This window comes from Myodes glareolus, chromosome 14, assembly GCF_982192425.1.
Source record: "Myodes glareolus chromosome 14, mMyoGla1.1, whole genome shotgun sequence".
Lineage (NCBI taxonomy): Eukaryota > Metazoa > Chordata > Mammalia > Rodentia > Cricetidae > Myodes > Myodes glareolus.
The window spans coordinates 29,862,973-29,885,518 of record NC_142039.1 but is presented as its reverse complement, the minus strand read 5'-3'; the positions used below and the strand labels follow the sequence as shown (position 1 = coordinate 29,885,518).

The following is a 22,546-nucleotide window of genomic DNA, read 5'->3' as shown; positions in this document are numbered from 1 at the left end:
ATGAGCAAACTTTCCGACTGCTTCCTAAATTATTAATCAAGGTGTAATTGATGTCACGTTAACATCAAGAAGTATAATGGCGGTATGTGCCAAAGCCTGATGTATTTTGTGAGCAAACCAGTTTCTTTGGGTTTCATGTAAACTGTGCCACTGCCCTCTTGTCCTTCTCAAGAGCAGACAACTGATAAAACTTTAATGAATGTTTCCAGGTTGTAGACGTTTACAAGCTTTTTTCTCTACGGTTGCACCTTTGGCAGTTTGTTTGATTTTTCCCTCCTCTGGGCTCCACTGCATCCACTTCATTTTTCACACTGTCTTAGATGCAGCTCCTGTATCTAAAGGTACAAAGGTACTTGTAACTCAGACTCTCATTTTGATAATCTCTTCAAGGCTAAGAAACGTGCAATAGGCTCTCTGCACGGCTTGAAAGGTCCAGGAGCAGATTGGAGAAAGACAAGGACATAGTGTTCCCATCCAGTTCAGTGTGCTGCCTCTGATGATCCTATGCAGAAGAAGAGATTTGACTTTTGGATTTAGAAATTCAGTTGGTGGTATGGTATGTCTTTAGAGACGTACAAAGGAAGGACTCCTGTGAATCTTACTGAAAACCTGTTTTCAGTAGGATCAGGATCCTGTCTTTCCATCGGAGATAGTATTCAAAATTGGGTTTTAAAAGTAGACATTTTAGGTAGAGGAAAGAGTTATTCACGCAGCGTGCACGCCTTAAATACATCCGTTAGGCAGAAAAGGAAGTTTGAGATCTGTCCAGATACAATGTGGAGTCTTTAATGGCTGAGAAGGTTGGAATTGCAGAAGTGCAGGTGGTTAGGATTGAATTGCACAGACCTCTATGACAGATTGTCTTTTTAAAGAGGTGTTGCAATGGCGTCACATGTCCTGTGCTCTCTTAGAGACTTGTGTGACTGCTTTGATCAGTCATTAAAGTGAAAACAACTTCTGACGCCACATCAGAGAAATATCACCTGTCTGTATTGAAATAGTCACTCTAGGAATCTAGCTACCTACTGTGCCATCATGGAACTCAAAACAGCGGTTCCTATGCAGACAGGAGCAAAGACCTTCTTTGCTCAGCCCCAGCAGGGCTCCCAGCTGGCGGCCAGACTGGTGCACCATCTTGAAAAGCAGGCTTCCTTTCCCCAGGAGAGCTATCTGAGAACACAGTGACTCCTTCCTGCAGTCCCTGCCCAAACTGCAGACCTATTATAAATAGAAAAGGATTATTAATCTTCACTAACTCTATATTTCGATGGTGCTTCATAACAACTAAGCTCTTTCTCGGCTTTACTATTACCTAATTATCTATATGTAGCCACAAATAGTCTATACAAAATTTTACACATAATTTTGAAATCAAAATATTATTTCTTGCGTATTTTATTACATTCTTTAACATGTTTAACACTCATCCTTCAGCATAACTGATCATGTGAATCATTAAATACTATTGTGATTAGGACTGAAATCATCATTGTATATCACTTGTATATTTTGAAAACAATATTGACCTCGACTAGCTTTGGTTGCTTAGCTTTAAAATTGAGATTATACTGATATTTGCATCATCGCGGTGTATGAAATAAAGGGAATTAGCATGTAGAAGTGTGCCAGAGGTCTGGTAAATAGTAAGCATGGTGGTGCCAGTGATGGCTGAGCTTGTGCTGCTGCTGCTGCTGCTATCCTTGACAATAATGGGGATGACAGAACACAGCTCACTTCTGTATGGGTGATGTCTTTACTGTGTGATATTGCCAATGTTGTATTTGTTTTCTTACTTATATAAATGGACTAACACTCAAGGAATCCAGGAAACTGCTTTCATTCTCTTTGTGTGCCAAGCACTGTTGTACTGATTAGGTGAAGAACAGCCGTTAAAATAAAAAGGGAGATTCTGTGGGGCTTTGTGCTGCATATTAGATATCCTGACAATGTATAAAGACATCCCTGAAGAAATGTGAACTCGCTGCTTATAAGAAATGAAGTAATTTGAGGGAAAACTGAAAGTATAGTTGGGAACAATCTTTGTGGTATATGCCTGCTAGAAATACAAGGGAGAATCCAGCAATTATTTCAAGCAAAATGTTGTGGGGCCCAAGTCGGAAAATATCAATTTTACTTCGTGTAACAAAAGAAGCATTAACAGATAAAGTGACATCCTATCATCAGATAGGCCTCTCTTTCAAATCCTTGTGTCTTAATTGAATTCAAATATATTTTCTAAAGAAAAAGCTCTAATCAAATTTGCAAAGTCAGTATTCAAAGAAAAATGAGAAGTGAGATTATAATTTTTCTATTCAAGAGAAGTTCATAGTTGAGTATGGAAAAGTAATTATGAAGTTGGGTTATTCCATACAATACAAGAGGACCCAAATGATGTGTCAAAAACTTTCCAAGATTTTCTGTGATTTGACTGAATTATCTTAAATGCCAGAAGCGCTCAGTAAGATGCATGTTTGTGCATCATATATAAGCACAGTGTCCTTTTCTTTAAATTACATTAGTAGTTCTATTTGGATCCCATTTCATTGGGTTTTGTTTATGTTGTTAGTAGCATACTACCTGCACTAACTCCTATTATATCTAAGATTTAGGATAGAACTGACTGTACCACTATAATCATTGTTCCCTTCCTTAACTCAGAAAACTCTGGTTTTCACTCTTACTCTTCTACCCAAAAGTCCCGAACTATAAATAGGGGATTTACTAAAATGTTCTATTGACTTGGTGAGCATTCAACATGTATTAATTGATTAATTGACCCAGAATCAGGGATTGAGTGAGTCACATTCTTATCTCATCTTTCTCTCTTCCTGGTTGTGTTGGAATACTGGACAAGTAAATATTCTGCCTCTAGAGTGAGAAAAACAGGCTCTATCTTACACCTTGTCCAGTGTTTCTAGCCCACATATACTCATTGGCAATCTGAACCAGCTATGACAGTGTTAAGGAATTTGTCACTTTGACACCAGAAACGGCATTCTGAGATCCTGACTAGTGAAAAAATTGCACAGGAAAAATGCATGGGAAGGGTAAATAAATTGAAGTAGATGTGTGGGCATGTGTGTGTGTGTGTGTATTTGTGTGTGTTATGTATGTGTGCATAAATGTGTTATTCTGTGTGTTCATGGAAGATAAAGGTCAATAAAAGGTCTTCTGAATAGGTCTCTACTTAATTTTTTGAGGTGGGGTCTCTCACTGAATGTGTAGCTCATCAGTTTGACTGGACTAGCTGACCAGCAAACTCCTGGGACCTTCCTTTCTTCACTTCCCCTATATTGAGATTATCAATGTACATGGGTGCTGAATAACTGAGCTCAAGTCCTCATTCTTACAAAGCAAACACTTTAATCATCTCCACAGCCCCTGGATTCCTGTTATTAGATGGGCAATATTTTTTTTTACCCTTCATTGTGATATGCCAGAAAGCGAGAACATTTTTTTTTGTTTACTCTTGAATAACTACTGATTTTATTATAGTCTTGAAATTACTTGAACCTTCCATCGGGGTGTTCCCCAAGGAAATGCTGTTTTCCTTCTACAAAGAGGAAATTAACCTTGAGTTTTCAACAGCATCCATGCTTCAACTCTGGATAATTGGAATTAAAATGCTTTCGAATTTTTTTTTTCAGGTTTACCTGGAGATGTTTTCTAAGTTCATTCTAGGCAGGAAGCTCATGGCTTCTGGAAGCATGAGGCATCATCCTGGGACATAGTCATGTTTATGCCGTAGGTTCTAGAAGCATGAGAAGCTATCCTGGAGCATAGAAATGTTTATGCCATAGGTGGCAGATAGAACCAAGCTTCCAGAAAGTTATGTTGCCCTGAGCACTACTTATTTATTCTATTATAATATCTATAAGAATAATGGGAATATGTTGTGTGTGAGACAATACTCAGTACATGAAATATTTATGTATCCATTTTACTTAGAAATTGTATGTGTTAGATTTTATTTCCTTCATCAATAATTGAGTAGTTTTAAGAAGTAAAAAACTGTTTATTCTGTAACCATTCTGAACTCTCCATAGGTGATGGAGCTGCCATTGACGCTGACGTTCCTCCTACCCAAATCTTCTAGATTATTAGATTATTAATATAATTAAAGACAACTTCATTTTTCATACCAAGTACTGATCTAGGAAAGAACACATGCATGATTCTAGGCCCATGTGATCGGAGCTGAACCAGCCTGAGACTTCTGCCCAATGTTCTTGACGGGGAGGGGAAATGTGTTAACATTTTTTTTTTTACTTTTCCCTCTTTCTCCTGATGTTGAGCCATGAAAATATCATAACCAGCTCATGACCAGCACAGAAAACCCAAAACCACAGCCAAGAGACCCAGAAAACCTGGATTTTAGTAGTCCCCTTGGATCACAATGTACGTAGAGTCTATGATAACAATGTAGATGTCCTGTAATGTGAAATAATAGGTGACTGCAGGAAAAAAACAGCCATACACACAAACACACACACACACACACACACACACATATATATATATATATATATATATATATATATATATAATAACAATATTTAATTGTTATATAATAACAATTAAAGGAGGAATCAATGATTTTTAAAGTTGGTTGCTGGACAAATGGTTCAAATGGTTGTACAGATGTGAGGACATTATGTGCCCTGTGTTGGCCACTGCCTCCAAACTTCTCTCACTTGTTTTACTTCAACTGTGTTTCAAGTCAAGACACAGAAAGGCTGAGTTAATTTGCTATTGCAGTTTTGTTACCACAGGGCTGAAAGCAAATCTTCCTTCCTTTTGTGGAGATTGCTTTCATGGCACTGGAGAAATGAAAATGTCAAGTTTGATTTTTATGATTATTTTTCTCCCTGAAAAACAGATTTCCAAAAGATTGAATATGTCTATTCCATTTTTGTCATTATTTCATGAAATGATTTCAGTGTTCTGATATTTAATAAATAAATCAGGCTCAATTAGTGCAAGATTGGGATCAAACTATATTAGGAGAAGTTTGGAAGATTTTTTTTTTCCTGGCATGAAACAAATTTAATCTTTAATTAAGTTTAAACCAATGAAGTACAACAAATAGTCTCAAATGTACTTGTGGATTGAAATGAAACATGTTACATGGGAAATAAAGAGGAGCAGGGCAAAAACGTTAGCCACTGCCAGATGAATAGATCCAGAAGGAGAAATAAGCTTTCTTAAAGTAATTGATGGTATAACAAATAAGCACTTCGAGTTTTATTGCATGGACACATTACTTCCACTTAAAGGTGGGAAGACTATAGGGTGCATTAAGCAGTTGGGGTGAATACAGGGATGGGAGAGATGGAGCCAAGAGGAGCAAAGATGTTTTGTTCTAAGGTCTTGGTCACAGGAAGACCCAGCAAGAGAAGTGGATTGACCTCGGGGGAGTGTGAGAGGAGAAATGGAGGGAGACACCAGAGTCCAGAAACAGTGTTTCAAGGGGAACCCACTTCGGTCGAAGCCTACTGCACGCTCAGGTTGCCAAGATTTCTGAAGAAGCAAGGGATAGCAAGCTTGGATTTTATTTCCTTTTAAAAACATTTTTTTCTCTTAAAAAATTGTTTACTTGGGGTTGTTTTGTTGTTGTTATTTTTCCTTCATCCTAATCAACATTTTCCCTCCATTCTCTTTTCCCAGTTCCTCTCCCTCACCTCCTCCCTTCTCTTCTCTTTATCTACTCCTCTTCCTCTTTTTCCCTTCAGAAATGGGAGAGAGCTTCCCATGGATATCAGCCAGCAGTTCATTTATTGTATAGAATTATTTTAGTTATCCTGGGTTTTTTGTTTGGTCTATGGGTATGATTCTCGCTAAGGGTATGAGAAATCCTGGGCTCAAATCCCAGTGAGCCCCACTTTTGAGTAGTAAATTCTGTCTGAAAAAGAAGAATCTGGATGAAAAACAGAATCTTGAAGCATGGGAAATCACTCAAAGTAGGATTAATTAAAAATCTTTTTTGTTCTTTGAGACTTTCACATATATACACACTGTATCTTGATAACATCACATCTGCCTTCTACTCTTCACTGCAAACTCTGCCCAAGTCTCCCCAGCACATCTCCCTGTCAACTCTATGACCTATTGCCCTGCCAATAGCCCCGAAGCTAGGATTGAGGCTTAGGAGCCCCTATCCACTGCCATCTTAACTGCCTTGATCTTGTGCTTAACCACAGCTACCATGAGTTCATGTGTGCAGCCATGTTGTGTCCAGAGGGCAGCATTTCAAAGCACTCCTCTCCATTCTCTGGCTTGTACATTCTTTCTGCTCCCTCTACCGTGATGCTTCCTGAGCCTTGAGGAGGCAGGAGTTACATGGATGTACCACCTAAGGATGAGCATTCATAATCACGTATTCTCAGCACTTTGAACAGTTAGGAACCGTTGCCTTTGCCACTACAAAAGGAACCTTCTCTGACCAAGGTTGAAAGCAACCCAAATCTGGTACCTGAGGTTGTACAAGTCAATATTTTATAGTTGCTGAAAGAATTTGATGGGACATCAGGCAGAGAGTGTGAACTGCCTGAGCTCCGGGGATAGCTCTTGGCTTTAAATTGCCAGCACTGCACCCATGCCTAGATCAGAGGCTTTGGGAAATGGCTGCACTGAAAGAGTCTGAGGAGCATCAAGGAGTCGGAGCTCAGAGCTCATGTTCTCATCTCTTCTGCACACACCAGCTCCATCACTATTTACCAAGAGCTACAGAACTCGACATGATTACGTTATGTGAAAGGCAGTTGTTAGTCCATCCCCACCCCGATCTCTGTGTCTTTCTTCATTCCTGCACCTCTCTCCACCCCTCTGTTGATGGACATTCTGTTTTCAGTGCCCAGTCTTAAAGGTATAACCCTTGAGTACTGCAGAGCCATGCACTATCTTTCAAATCCCTGTCATGCAGATCCAGGTGTGAAGAGCTATTAGAACCAAGCTTCCTGGATGAGCAGACAGATGCCTTAGGGAAGGCAGATTGAGGGGTTCTTAAACAACCTGCTTTTAGCTTCCCCTCCACAGTTAGGTCTGGTAGTCACCAGCAGACAGAAGTTTCTGTCCTGCCCAGTCCCAGAACCATTCAGTCCCAAACAAGTATACAGAAACTTATATTAATTATAAACTATTTGGCCTATTGCTCAGACTTATTACTAACTAGCTCTTATCAATTAAATATACCCATAAATCTTATCTTTGTTTAGTCATGTGGCTTGGTACCTTTTCTCAGGAAGGCATTTTCATCTTGCTTCCCCTGCATCTGGCCAGTGACTGACTCTCTGCCTTCTCTCTTCCACGAATTCTCCTAGTCTGGTTTCCCTGCCTATACTTCCTGCCTGGCTACTGGTAAATTAGCATTTTATTAGAGCAATATGAGTAACAAATCTTTATAGTGTACAAGAGCATTCTGCCCCAGCAGTGACCGTCCTTTACTTTGGGTAGACCTCAGAGGATTTTGGGAGATGAAGAACCTTATGTTCCATACCCATGCCCTCAGCATTAATGGATCTTTTGATATTGGGGGGATTTAACATTTTGAGTCATATTTCTGAAAGTTTTTGCTTTACAAAAAAAGTCAAGATTTGAGGAGCTAATCCAATACCAATGTGTTTTCTAATGATATATTTTTATATGTTTTCATGAAGATAATACAGATGTAAATGATAATGATAAAGGTACTATAAAATGTTTGCTATGATAACCTGATTCTATGCCCTACAGCACTTTATTCTGTAGCTTAATATGTGATTATAATTTAGATCTTTCTTTTTAAATTTTATCTTTTTCAAAATAGCACCTTTTATTGTTAATACTGTCATTTCCTGCTTTTCACCTACTTTCTAAGATTTTGAGCAATAAATATATAACTTTTTAAAGATTTATTTTTATTTAAGTGCATGTATGGGTGGTAGCAAGGAGGTATGCGTCGATGAGTTCAAGTGTCATCAGAGGCAAGAAGCATTGGATATTGGAGTCCTTTGAGATAGAGTTACTGGTAGTTGTGAGGTGACTGATGTTGGGGCTGGGATCTGAAATCAGGTCCTGTGATCGCAGTATGTGCTTTTAATTGCTGGTACATCTCTCTAAAGTGTGTGTGTGTGTGTGTGTGTTTATGATTATTATGAATATATGTTTATACGAATATGTGTGTGTCACTCTTAATAAATTGTTTTATGAAGTTATTTTTCTATGATTTATGATACAAATGAATCCAAGAAGTCATTTGTCACAAACACTGACAGCAGTGAGCAGACATTGTCCCAGGCCCTGGAGAGTCATTGTGAGCAAACTTCCTGTTATCAGAGTTCCAACAGTCCTTGTAGAGCTTTCATGTTATTTCCTCTTTCAACTAGAACTGGTTTGTGAACGGGAATGACACTGGCAACCACCCCTGAAAGAACAGCTCACTTATGACAGAACTTTGCAAAAGTAATCAGTCTTACTGTGGGAAGGAGTTTTAGGAAGGGTGGCAAGCACAGACCATTCCCATGTGGCGCCTGCCCCCGCATGCCCCCAAGCACACCCACCATCACCATCCCAAGCCACAGGGCTGTTTGTTACAACTGACAAGCCTTTGTCAACACACTGTCACTGCTCAAAATCCGTAGCTAACATTAGGGTTTGTTGAGTGTGCAGGGTGTGTGTGTGTGTGTGTGTGTGTGTGTGTGTGTGTGTGTGTGTAAATATGTACATATGCATGTGGAAGCCAGATGATTCAGTGTCATTCCTCAGGTGCTATCCACCTTGTTTGACAGGATTTCTTACTACACTGTGGATCACCAAGTAGGATAGACTGGCTAGCTAGGGACCCACCTATGTCTATCTCCCCAGCTCTGGGATTTCAAATGCTCACCAAGAAGCATGGCTTCCCCGTGCCACTCCCCCATTTGATTGTTACTCATACATACATACATACATCTGTACATACTACATACATACATATACACATATATGCCTGAACATAAATACTGCCTGCTCCCTCTGATTTGTGTTACTTGCATGAATATGAGTTTTGAGCTGACCACTTGGGATTGAATAAGTAATTAGGGGGGCTCATCCCTGAAGATGATCCTTTCACCCTCAGCATTCCTGTAGCTCTTTGTCTCGGGGTGAGGCCCCATAGAGTTCCCTCTTCCCTGTTAGCATGTCTATTGGTGTTGTCTTTGTTCATTCTGGTTTAGGCAGCCATATTGTTCCAGTAGCACAGATGAAGCTTCCCCACCATTCTTGGGAGGTTCATTCTCACAGAAGCTTTCTGTCCTCTGACTCTTATGGCCTTCCCAACTCCTCTTCTGTGATGCTTCTGAGCCCTAGGTGCAGGAGTTGATGACACCTGGATTTTTATATGAGTTTTGGGAGGTCAAACTCAGGTCCTTATATTTGCAAGACAAGCATTTTAACAGATGCTCTATCACTTCAGGCCAAGGCTCATTCTTTTGTTTGTTTGTTTTTGGTTTTGTTTTTCCCAGACAGGATGTCTCTGTGTAGTTCTGGCTGTCCTGGAATTCCCTTTGTAGACAAGGCTGGCGTCAAACTCAGAGATCTACTTGCCTCTGCCTCCCAAGTACTGGGATTAAAGGCCCGTGTCAATACTTCCTGGCTTAGGATTCATTCTTTAAGTTGTGGTCCTAAAGATTTTGGCAAAGGTCCAGTGACACCCAACATCACAGTGTCATACATAGTGGTGTTAGGGACCTAACAATCATATATGCTTTGCTTCCTTACTCCCCTCTCCTTTCCCTTCACCCTGGTTATGATTATCTTCTTACTGTCTCTAGATTCCCTTAGTTTCACCCCTCCCAGAATGCCACACAGGTGGAGTCCTATAACAAGCATCCTTTCAGATAGACACCTTTCACTTAGCAGTATGCATTGCTTTTTTTTTTTTACTTTCCTCAATAGCCATTTAATTTTAGAAAGGAACGAGATTCCATTGTCTAGAAGGTACCACATTCTATTTACCCATTAACCTACTGAAGAACATCTGTTGCTCCCAAGTTTTGGCAGATATGAATAAAACTGTTGTATACATACACACATATATATAAAAACATCTGTGTGCTGCTTCACAGGGACCTAAGTTTTTCCTGATTTGGGTAAGTGCCAAGGAGTCTGATTGCTAGATCATATGGTTAGGCTGTATTTAATTTTGTAAAACATTGTGAAGTTCTGTTCACCGTAAGCTGAGCAATTTGAATTTCCACCAGCAATTCTCCGGTGTTCCAGACTGCAATCGACATTTTGTGATGTTAGTGTTTTAGATGTGGGCTATCCTATTAGGTGTGTCTTCTGTTGTTTAATTTTTAAATTCTTTTTAAAATTTTATCTTATTTGTATATGTACTGGTGCTTGGGCTGAATGTACGTATTTCACCACCTGTGGTCAGAAGGAAGAGTCAAATTCCTCAGAAGTGAGATGTGAATGGTTGTGAGCCACTGTATGGCTGCTGGGAACCAAATCGCAGGCCATCTGTAATAGATAGAAGTGCTTTTAACCAATGAGCTCTCTCTCCAGCGCCTAAGTATTTCTTCCTTAATGTCATGTTATTTTGAATCTGTTTTCCTATTTTCCATTTGCACACCTTCTTGATTCAGGAGTCTTGTCAGCTATTTCTCCTGTTTTAACCAGATAATTTTTCTAAGTGTCTTCTTACAGTTGGGATTTCAGAGTGCTTTGCATAGTTTGAGTGACACCCCTGAATCAGGTATGTGCTCTGCAGCACATCCAGATCTGATCTTTCAACAATACATCGCCTTGATTGGTAGCTTTATAGCGTGGTTTGTGATCAGTTCTATTAATCCTCCAACCCCGTTCTCCAGAAGTTAGATAGTCTTAGTCTTTTACTTTTCCATATGATGAAATCAAGTTTCTCAATACCATAAAATAACCCTCTAAGATTCTGTTTGACATTGCATTGAGTGTATGCATGAAGGTGGTAAAAAAAAAAATAAGATGGCTGAACAATATCAAGTTGTCTCTCCATTCATTAGTTACTTTATTTTCTTTATTCGAATTTGTAGGTATTATATCTATTTTTCTAATTTTACCTTTTGTGATCCAACTGTTGTAAACAGCCATGTGTTTTTTGATGACAAATTCCTCCTGTTTATTGCTGGTGTACAGGAAAATGATTGACTTTGGCATATTCACCTCACACATTGTAACCTTGTTAATGTTCCAGGCGATCCAGGATCATTATTATTTGTATTGTCTACCTTAAATATGAAACTCATTATAAACGAACCCAGTTCCATGCCTCTCTCTCTATCTGTATATCCTTTATATCCTTTTCTCATACTCCCACACTAACTAAGACTTCTGATACAAAGCTGAAAAGGAGCAGTGAGCAGCCAGTCATCTTGCTTCAGCTCTCAGTGATGTAACTTCCTATTTTCATGAGATACCTATTTTGTCTAATTTAACCTTTTATTTATCTTTGTGGATTTTACATCACGTATCTCCATCTCACTCATCTCCCTGTCCCTTCATATTGCCCTTTGTCCTTACAACTGCCTCCTCGCCCCTCAAGATAAAACAAAATAAGATTTAAAAGAAAAGAAAAAGAAAGAAACTCATCCTGGAAGTTGCAGTGTGACACAGTGAGCCACACAGCACACCCTTTAGTCTATACATCTCTACTTGCAAGTATTCACTACAGCGAGTCATTGGTCTGATTTGAGACCTCCATTCCTGCTCCACTAGGGACACTGGGTTCTCACTGGGATGCTTCCTGCATATCCTGCTGCTGTCCTGTATCCTGGAGAGCTCTGAAGTCTTGGGTCTGCAGGATCAGATCCTTCATGTGCTCCAGCAGATCACAGAAATTGTGGATGTTGAGATAGGCCAACATGTCGCCTTGGTTCTGGGCATGGGTAGTTGCTGGGTTGGTCAGCCCACTCCCTCATCCTCACCACCAGGTGAGCTCTCCAGCACTGCCCTGAACTCTGACCTTAACTCTGGCTAGCTCACCCTATGTAGCAAGCAGCTCCTCCATACCTGTGGTACCAGGGCCAGCTTTACTGTGTTGCCCAGGTGAAGTGCAGAAGCCACTCTCCCTAGTGCTAGAGTTGGTGAGAGGCATGGCAGGCTCTTTGGCTCTTGTGACCCCAGGACCAACTCTCCCACATGCCACAGGCAGCAAAGGGTGGGGAGGGAGTCTTCTCTCTGCCTTGCTCTCGCTACCATATGGCAAAAGAGAGGGGTGGGACAAGATCTCCCACTTTCAAGCATTCAGGGCTGGCTCACCCGTGTACCAACAACAGGGTCAGCTCTCTTCTAGAGCCTAGAGGAGGTGCAGTGCATGCTCTTCCAAGCTCTGCAGCTGATGAGGGGTAGCGTTGGCTCTCTTGCCGGCCACAGGTGACAAGGGGCTAGGGAGGAGGACATCTTTCCCTCTTCACCACATTGACAGACAAGTGGTGTAGGGCCAGCTCTCCCACTCTTATGATCTCAGAACAAGCAGGCTCACCCTGTATGAGATACTTTTTTTTAAGGCTACAGACAGAGTGTCAGTGTTTTCCATGCACACAATTTAAGTATCTAATGTGTGTCACTTAATTCAGTTCTTCCACTTTGATTCCTGGCTACTGAACCTTGACCTGAAGTGTTAGAGGAGAGGACCCATTTGTTTGTCCCAGACGCCTGGCTAGCTTACATCCTAAATAATCACACAGAAACTGTATTAATTAAAACACTGCTTGACCCATTATCTCTAGCCTCTTATTGGCTAACTCTCACACCTTGATTTAACCCATTTCTATCAATCTGTTTATTACCACAAGGTCTTGGTCTACAAGAAAAGTTTCAGCATGTCTACCTCTGGCCATGGATCCATGGCGTTTCTCCTCACTCTGCTTTCTTCTTCCCAGAATTCAGTTCTGTCTTCTCTGCCTACCTAAGTTCTGCCCTATCAACTAGGTCAAGACAGGTTCTTTATTCATTAACCAATGAAAGCAACACATAAACAAAATGACCTCCTACACCACTGGAGGAAACAAGGCAAACAGAAATATGTTGTGACTTAGACCAGGCCAAAAATACAATTTTAAAATTTAAAGATTATCTTATTCTTCCATATAATCCCCTGTATGTTCACATGCAATACCCCTCAGAATAGTAAGTATATTGCTAAGTTGTACATTGAAACACTTGGACTTTTCCTTGACAGTATGTGATTCTAAGAGTCATCATGTCTAAAATTAGTATATCTTACTTGACTAGAGTGTATGTATGTATGTATGTATGTATTATTCTGTACCTGAACTAAATATTCAAATATTCATTTAAATATCCTTAAGCTATTCAAAATGATTTATAAGTTTTTAAACATTGTTGAAAATTTCAGGGACATTGATGTGGCTAATAACTAGTATATTGATGCCTTATGATTTTTGAACTTTAATTGAATATCTAAGATAGCAGTTGCTCATAGCTTTTAAAATATTCTGGAAGAATGATAGTGTTGAGATAATATTTTATATTGTAGCTTTGATTAAAGAATTCTGTAGTATTTGGTCTTCAAGAGAGAGATCTATTGAGTCTTGTGTCTCTGCCATAAGCCAAGGGGAAATTATTTCTCTGGACGTTAACTCATTTATTTTTCTAAATGCATGTTTTATATCCTCGAATGTGTTCTAGACAAACAATTACTGTGAAAAATAAAAAGTGACAGGCCTTTAACCATTTTCATCATTCTTTTATGCAGACATAAATCTCCATCTTAAATGAATGAAATTACATAGAAGTTGCTAGACTCTGTTTCTATTTTGCCAAAACCAAACAAAATATAAGTTATTCACTTCACCATAAATAAAAATTTTCTATCCTCAGTAGCATGCTAACTGTCTAAAATTTTACTATAATTTAAATTTATGGTTATTAATATCAAAACAAAGTAAAGACTTCGGAATTCCTTAGAAATATGAGTCATGAAATTCAGGTTCTGACAGCTTTGTTTGGTCTGTTTGTTGATTGGAATGATAAGACTATCACCCTGTTGATCTTACATTTTAAAATGTATTTGTAATGTTTTTCCATCTTTTTGTTTTGTTTTTTAAGACAGAGTTTCTCTTTTTAACAGCCCTGGGTGCCCTGTAACTTGCTTTGTAGACCAGGCTGGCCTCAATCTCACAGAGATCCACCTGCCTCTGCCTCCTGAGTGCTAGGATTAAAGTTGTGTGTCACCACACCTGAGTATTTTTATTTTTTTTAATTATGTGTATGCGTGCATCTGTGGGTAGGTATGTGCACATGAATGCAAGCTCCCGTGGAGTTCAGAAGGCATCTGATCCCCTGAAGCTGGAGTTACCATTGACTATGAGCCCCTTTGCATGAGAACTGGGAATCAAATTCAAGTATTTTTGGTTGTTGTTGTTGTTGTTGTTGTTTTTGAGACAGGGTTTCTCTGTAGCTTTTGGAGCCTGTCCTGGAACTAGCTCTTGTAGACCAGGCTGGCCTCCAACTCACAAAGATCCGCCTGCCTCTGTCTCCTGAGTGCTGGGATTAAAGGTGTGCGCCACATTTACTATTCTTAGCCTCTAAGCTGTCTCTCCAACTTCTTTAAAAGTACTTTTAATAGCTTTTAAGACCCAGATAAGACACTGCTGTCTTACCCCCATCTCCCACACCACTTTGGTCTAGGGTGCCAAAAAGCTGAGAGGCAGTTTCCATACTTATTTACAAGAACCGTGTGTAAACTCAACATGGAAAAGAATTTTCAAGGAAGTTCTGTAACTATGAAAATATGACCTAAAGCCTTAGACCTTCAACCTATTTGTAAAATGAGCATGAAATTACTTCTCAAGGCTATTATGAAAATTGTAGCACTGTTGTCTATGAATGTATCCAGCCCTGACCACATCCTTTGTAAATGCTAATGGCACTGCATAGGGCTTGGGGTACTTTTCAAGGTCTGACTTGCTTATCAAAGGTCCAGGATGCTCTCATATTTAAAAGTCTGGAAAAAAGTCTGATTGTTTTCCACCAGTTGGGTGGCATGGCAGAAGTTCTCTGGCTTCTTGAAACTGTTTTATATATATATATATATATATATATATATATATATATATATATATATAATCTCCAAAATGAAGAAAAAAAAAAACAATTGGCCCCACTCCACAGGACTCCAGGGAGAATTGAAGGAAGCAATACGTATAAACCTCTTCACAAATCAAGTTATTGCCAACTGTTATTTTGTTTTGTTGTCCCTTTTTTAGAACACTGACTCCAGTAATTTCATAAAGGCCACACCCACAGAAACCGGAAGAGACGCAGGTGAAGCATTTGCTAAAGTTTGTCCAGCTGATAAAGAGCTAAGCAAAAGCTAAAGTTCTCCTGGTTCCAGTGCAGAGCGTTCCTGTTTATTTTATATCAGCTGTTATTGCTGATTTTATTCAGACACTAGATGTATTATGGACATGAGCTTCTTAGCAACCTAATATACTTTAAAAATTAAATATGACAAACTAGGGATACATAATTGTGCATTTGAAGAGAAAAAGACAACTTCCACACATTTTAATTGCCTTTGAAAGTGCACAAAGGAAGAATACATAGCTAAATTTTGGAGGCTATCTGTATTAATCAAACATAATTAGTTTATTAAATATTGCATGAGAATAGTAAATACAGGTTGAAGACTTTTGCCCGTTTGTAAAAGAGAAACGGGTGAATGTGTTTAAACCAAAGTGCAATGTTCACATAATTATTTTACCTGATTTCCCCAAGTCATTCTCAACTTCTAAACAGATGGGTGCAAAAGTAAAGGCTCTTTTGATCAGTTATAGATTATTTTACTTTAAGGGCCCCCTTCCTATCCTGTGGCAAAATAAAAACTTGGGCCACAAGATGTTCCTAGAAAGAAATAGAAAATGCAAATGTAGCCTAATGTAGACAACTGGTCAACCAGGTGGAACATTGCTTCTTTCATTTTTTCTGTATATTGGATAAACCCTCTATGCTTACTCCTTCCTGTTTTTCCTTCTTCCTTCCTCTTCTTCCTCATCCTCCTCCTTCTCTATGCTCTTCCTCCTTGTTTTCATAATTCTAAAGTATTTAATTTACTTTGAGATGGAGTCTTGCACTATATCCCAGACTGAAGTAAAACATATCATATAACTTGATCTAGTATTTAATTTATGACAATTCTCCTGCATCAGCCTCCCAGTTGCTTGCCTTGGCTTATAGGTATAGCCCATATGTTCATATAAATTGAAAGTTTTGAGGAAAACCAGCAGAAGTTGTTGCTTGCTTTGATTTTTGATGTCTTAAAAGCAATGAAAGCATTACTACAGTTAGGAAAACAACATTGTGTGGGGTCATTACAGGAAAGCTTCTACATAGAGTTTATCAGGGGTCAGTTGATATGTACTCGTTTCAGGTAGATCTCCTCCCAAAGGCAGATGGTAGTATTTGGGATGCTCATGGACCAAGCACCTGTCTCACCCCATTAATTCTCCTGAATTTACTTCAGTGTTTTCATACAAAGGTGGGTATGACTGCAGAATAATGGACTAAGGGAATTTGCATTATAAAGACTTGCCTTTTAGTTTCAATTGCCACTTTTACTTGAAAGTTTGCAAAGCATCTGATGGTGAGATCAAAGAGAAAATCATCATTTTATTTTCACTTCCCAGGCAGTTATTTACAAGGAAAGTAGACCATTTTTTTCTTGGATTTACTTCTTTGATTGTTTTGAGTATAGCTATCTAACAATTAATAATAAGGCTAGTATTTGTTTACCACTAGACTCGGGATTAGCTGCTGAAAATAATATCCTCATATGCATTTACTTTAAGAATGCAAATGTATCTAACTTGAGCATTATCTGTTCTATATGAATATTATACAATTTAATATGCTATACATGCTTTTTCTATATAAGTAAAAAAAATAAACTATGTAGACTTTTCTCTCTAGGAAGCTAAATTAAAATTTCAAATTTATACTAAGATGCTGAAGTGGCATTAAAGTTGAAATAAAGCATCCTTTAAGAGATAATCATAATAAATATAGCTTCTTTATGTCTACTAAGACATGTCAAAATGAGCTTGCAAAGTTTTACTTCTTTATTTGATATTAGACATATGGCTTTCTTTTTTGACATTTATTTTTCTAATGATTCGTGTATTAAACAGTTCTTTACCTGGGTCAGGGCAGAAGTAAGCATTCTTTCATCGCCAAAAAACAGAACCTATTTTGGAATTAGTCAAACAACAGTGAGCTTGGAGATTTTTAACAGAGAATATTAAACATTGATCAAAATTAATTTGGCTTTCCTAATAGTTGCTGGTAACATACTGTTCTTTCAGTTTTATTGACATTTGAATGTACTTTCTCATTTCATGTGGATAAAACTTATTTTGAGTGATAGGGTACTTCCCTGCTATATGCAAGACACTGCATTCTATCCCCAGAATTAAAAAAAATTCACTTTTCTTACCTCTTGAGGCTCAAAATATATTGTCCCATGTGTAAAAAGCCAATTATTTATATTTGCCTAATGATTGTTGAGAAAATCTGTTTTTCTACAATGTAGTAATACTTTTGTATCAAAAAAAGAGAATACAAAACTTAAAAAACTTAAATAAAATTATATCAGGAATGGTTGGTAATGGAAATTTTTCACAACCCATAAGTAAACCAGTATTTAACAATAATAACAGGTGTGTCATAATTTAAGTCAAGCCAGTAACTCAAAGAGCTTTCACTCCAAGTTCTTCTAACCTTTGTGGCAGGAAGCTCCCTTGAGCAGATCTAATATTGACCTTGTTTTAGAGAGACTTTGATGTATTTGCTGAGGCATTTGTTGACATTCAAAAGGCAACTTCAATCCAAGGCATTTTGTACATATATGACATGCTGTTAGCACCAACTTGGGAAGGGTTTCAAATGGATCCTGTTAAAAAAAAATCCACTCTCTTTGGAGTTGCATAACTATGAAACATAGGAAAGAAAAGGGAAAAAAAGCACATTTGACCCAATATGAACTTAAAAGAGTGAGGATTGACAGAGAATATAAAAATAGACACAAGCAGGAAATCCTTCTGAATGTGTTGTATTATTCAGGGTTGTACTAAAACGAGCTAGATTAGCTGCTCCTCCCACATTTCTGTAGCAGCATCCAGGAGTCCCTTTTCAGGTCTCAGCAGCCAATCTAGATTGCAGCTTTCAGCTAGTGACTGATGATCTTCCTTTGTAGCCATTATCACATGAAACAGTCTTAGTCTCTGCAGCATGAACCAACGATAACTGTCAACCAGCCTTACCTTGTTCAGATCCTGCACTTTCAGAATTCTGGCCCCAGTGAAGTCAAGGGATTTCTTGAGGATAGGGGAAAGCAATAAAGAACTATGGGAATGTCTCAATCAAACCTGCTTGCCATAAAAATTACAAGAATCTGATTTTGGATCTCTAACACCAGTATGTTAAAGTGGCTGAGGGTGGTTGGATACAGGAAAGTCTCTGAAGCTCACCTGATAGTCAAGTAATTGATGAGCTCCAGGTTCAGTGGGAGACCCTGTCCCATAAAACCAAGCTGTAGAGTGGAGTTAGCAAGGAAGATAGATGAAACCAAACTCTGATCTTAACGTGAACATGGTCCAAGTGCATATATACCCACACACATCTACATACCCCCCCTCTCTCTCTCTCTCTCACACACACACACACACACACAAACTCGACGAAAGAGTGGGGAAGAGGAGGAAAATTAAGACAATTGGTTTCTCCACCTTCCAAGGATTCAGCTTCTTTCAGTCATTATTCACTGAAAAATTTCTGTACCAGAAAATTTTCTGCAACCCGCAAGTGTTAGCATGATAATAATAGTTTCCCATAAATAGGGAGAGTATAAATGTACATCTTTGTTATTCACTAAGTGTTTGAAGTGATTTCTGGTGCTGAAATACTATACCATATGAATCCCAGTAAGTTGTCAAAGGATTTCTTCGATGTATGTGTTTTGTAGAAGTTATGAAATTTCAGCCAGGCAGTGGTGGCTCACGCCTTTAATCCCAGCACTCAGGAGGAAGAGGCAGGGGGATCTCTGAGTTTGAAGTCAGCCTGGTCTACAAGAGCTGGTTCTAGGACAGACACCAAAGCTACAAAGAAACCTTGTCTCAAAAAAAAAAAAAAATATTGCGCTGTTGAGAATAGAAGGTACATATGGAAAAGTTGGATGCTGTTATATTCCCCGTAGTTATTTTGTGCATGAGTATATGTGTATGTAGTATGCATGTGTGTATGCACATGGGCACAGAGATGGGGGTAAATGAACATGTGTGCACATGTATGTGGAGGCCAAAGGTTTATATAGGGATCTTCCTTTATTGCTCTACCTTTTTTTCTTCCAAAACGGGGTTTTTCTGTAGAGCATTTGTTGTCCTCGAACTTGCTCTGTAGACTAGGCTGGCCTTGAACTTAGAGAGCTGCTTGCCTCCAGAGTGCTGAGATTCAAGGTGTGTACCACCACTACCCAGTGCTCGTCACCTTTTTATTGAAGCAAAATTTCTTGTTTGAACCCAAAGCTTACTAATTCTACTAGTTTATCTTAGCCAGATAACTCAGGGATCCATTGTCTCCACCAAGTGCTATCCTAAGCAGACCTCCGTGCACACCCAGCATTTACATGGGTGTTGATGATCCAATCTCCAGTCCTTATGATTTTGCAGGAAGAATTTTATCTTCTGAGATTCTCCCCAAAGTCATTATAGCTCTCTTCTCACAGTGACCACAGAAACACTTCTATGAAGAAAATAGACCAATGTTCTGATCCCTTTAACATGAGCACATTGTCTTATCTGAGCATGTATGACTTCAAAGCTGTGTCCCAAAAGGCTTTGCAGCATTTATCTTCCTTCGCTGGATTTCTTAACATTAAGGGAAACAGGCATTTTGTAACAAGACACCCAAAGCTTGAAGAAACTCCACTGAAAGGCAAGGCTATGTAAAAAAAAAGATGAAGCCTTTGGCTACCACCCGATACTCTTTTGCCAGCCTTGTAATTATCCTCTAAACAGCTGATGCAAGCCCCATCACCACCCTGCTAAACCCTTCTAATCTAGGCATGTGTATGCACCTGCTATCTACATTCTACAGGATTTCCTATGGATGTCTCTTTTTGTCCCCATTGTCCCCTCTCATGCCTTCAAGTTCTTATTTGGTCATTGGGACACCTGTCTGAAAGACCCTCAAGCAGCCACACCCCTCCGTCTTAAATTCTTATCCAAATGAACCCGTGAGTGGATAATGAATAACCATGTTTGGGGCTGGTTGTTTTGTGCATCAACAGAGAACAGACACAGACATGAGGAAATAAGAATTCTGGAGTGCTGAAAGCCAAAGTGTAGCGATGCCCCCAAAGAGACATTTAGGCTTTGAATTTCCTGACTTTACAGTGTAGAGAGTGAGCTTGGTTTTAGGGCAAGGGGCTCTCAGTGTTTGTGAGCATCACCGTATGAATCTGTGTAAGTTCTAGAAAGCAGCATTAAGTAATATTGTATATTGACTACTTGTAAAATACAAAGTAGTATTATTTTTAACATGTCTAGTCAGAGATTGCTATGCTGCCTCATGAAATTATCACAAAGATCTTAAGAACTGGAATGTGAGTATCCTGGACATGAAGACACTGAAGCTGAAGGACTTATTTGCACTAAGTCCATGCATGCCTTAACTAACAGCATCAGAGTGCAGGCTGGAAACAAACACGTCTTCACGTTCTTCCCACTGTGTGGAAAAGAAATGAATTATGCAGCATCCAGTGACAACGATGTTCATTAGCTGCTTCCATAGCTCTATAGTGGGATCAGTTTCCAAGGTATAAAAGGCATCCAAAGAACGCTTGCTAAGGGACTGGCCATGGCAAAAGGCTTGCCACATAAATATGAGAAATTCATTTCAGATCCCCAGCACCCCTGTTAAAAGCCAGTAACGGTGGAGTGTGATTGCAGTCTCACTGCAGGAAAGGTGAATCCCTGGGACTCAGCACCCAGCCAGCCAGGCCTCATGGATGAGTCCAAGTCCTAGTGAAAGATTCCGGCTCAAAAAATTAGGCAGCCTGCTCCTGAATGACACCATTTGAGGTTGACCTCTGACCTCTACATGTAAATGAGCCTACAGACACATGCACACACATGAACACACACACACACACACACACACACACACACACAAACACAGACTATATCTATACACTGCTATTCAATACAGTCTGCTGGCTTGCCGCAGCAATCTCCCATGCATTTCTTCTGTGGTGGAAGAAATGAGATGCTGTCAAAGGAAAATGTCAGGCTGGTTTCTGTCTCATGTCACCCTTTCTGGATCCCAGCATGGTGTCAGAACTGCCTTGGGCGCTTTCGGAGCCTGCCTTCCACAGATGTGTTGGAAGTAACTTTTAGAAAAGTCAAGCGCTACACATGACACCTCCATTTGGCACGTCTCGTTGTCTATAAATTCAGGATCTCAAAGCGAGACTAGCCAATTCTGCTAAAAATCTCAGAAAGTTGTCTTTTTTTTTTTTATTGCCTCCGTGTCTGAACCTTTCAGTCAATGGGCTTTTCTGAGAGCTGCTAGCTGGGTGGTGGTGGTAGGAATGGGCCCTTGGAGACGGACACGGGTGTGAGCACCTGTTCATATTCTGAATTCTTGGAGCACTCTGCCGCCACCTCTCCACACTCCGGCTGTCACCCCCTCAGAAAAGCCTTTCCCAGATATCTGCCCATGGCCATTCCACACACCAATGTTTATCAGACTTCCCTGGGTTTTTCTTCCCAGCAGCTGTTACAGTACTCTCACCTGTTGCTGCGCATGCTTGCTGGGTAGTGTCCATGCCATGATGTCTGTCATACAGCCCTAGGGACACATGTCTTATCCCACCCATGGAGTTCTGATTCCTATCATAGAACCCAATACCAAAAAAAAAAAATATTTGATGGATCAATGAGTATGTGATTTGAGTCTCTTTGCTTTATTGACTAATTGTCTTACAACATTCTATAATAAACCAAACATGTGTTGCTCTATATTGGTCCATTCTCTCTCATTAAGGAAGGAGTAACAGAATTAGAATCTAGAAACTGTAACATCCTGACCATGGAAGTAGCTTCCTGGCCACTTTCATCCTGATTTAATGTTAAAAAATCGGGGCAACTGAAGTCTAAAGATAAAATGACTGCCCAAATTAAAATAGCAATAGTAACTGAAGTAAGGTGATCAGTTCATAGACTACTTTATAAATTACCAGTGCAGGAGCAAACAAATTCACGGTAATGTTTTACAAATGAAAACGCAATTTAAATGTTAAAGGTAAATTAATGAATGCAAATAACCAGAGAGACAGTTGTGGTTTAAGGCAAAAATAAGGTCTGAATCCATTATCCTTGGTCTTTGAAAATCTGATATGTGTGTGTGATGTATACACACACACACACACACAGTGCCTATGTATATTCTCAATTCATGTCTCTTATCCTCTTATAAAACTAAAAGTCTTTCAGTCCATTTTCATGTTGGGAGCATGACCAGGAACAAGTAA

At 39.3% G+C, this 22,546-nt stretch overlaps 1 protein-coding gene across 4 annotated transcripts in view; it reads left to right on the top strand.

Moving 5' to 3' along the window:
- Chrm3 (cholinergic receptor muscarinic 3) overlaps positions 1-22,546 on the top strand; it is a 444,702-nt gene that overhangs the window by 80,883 nt on the left and 341,273 nt on the right. The gene's annotated exons all lie outside the window — the stretch shown is intronic.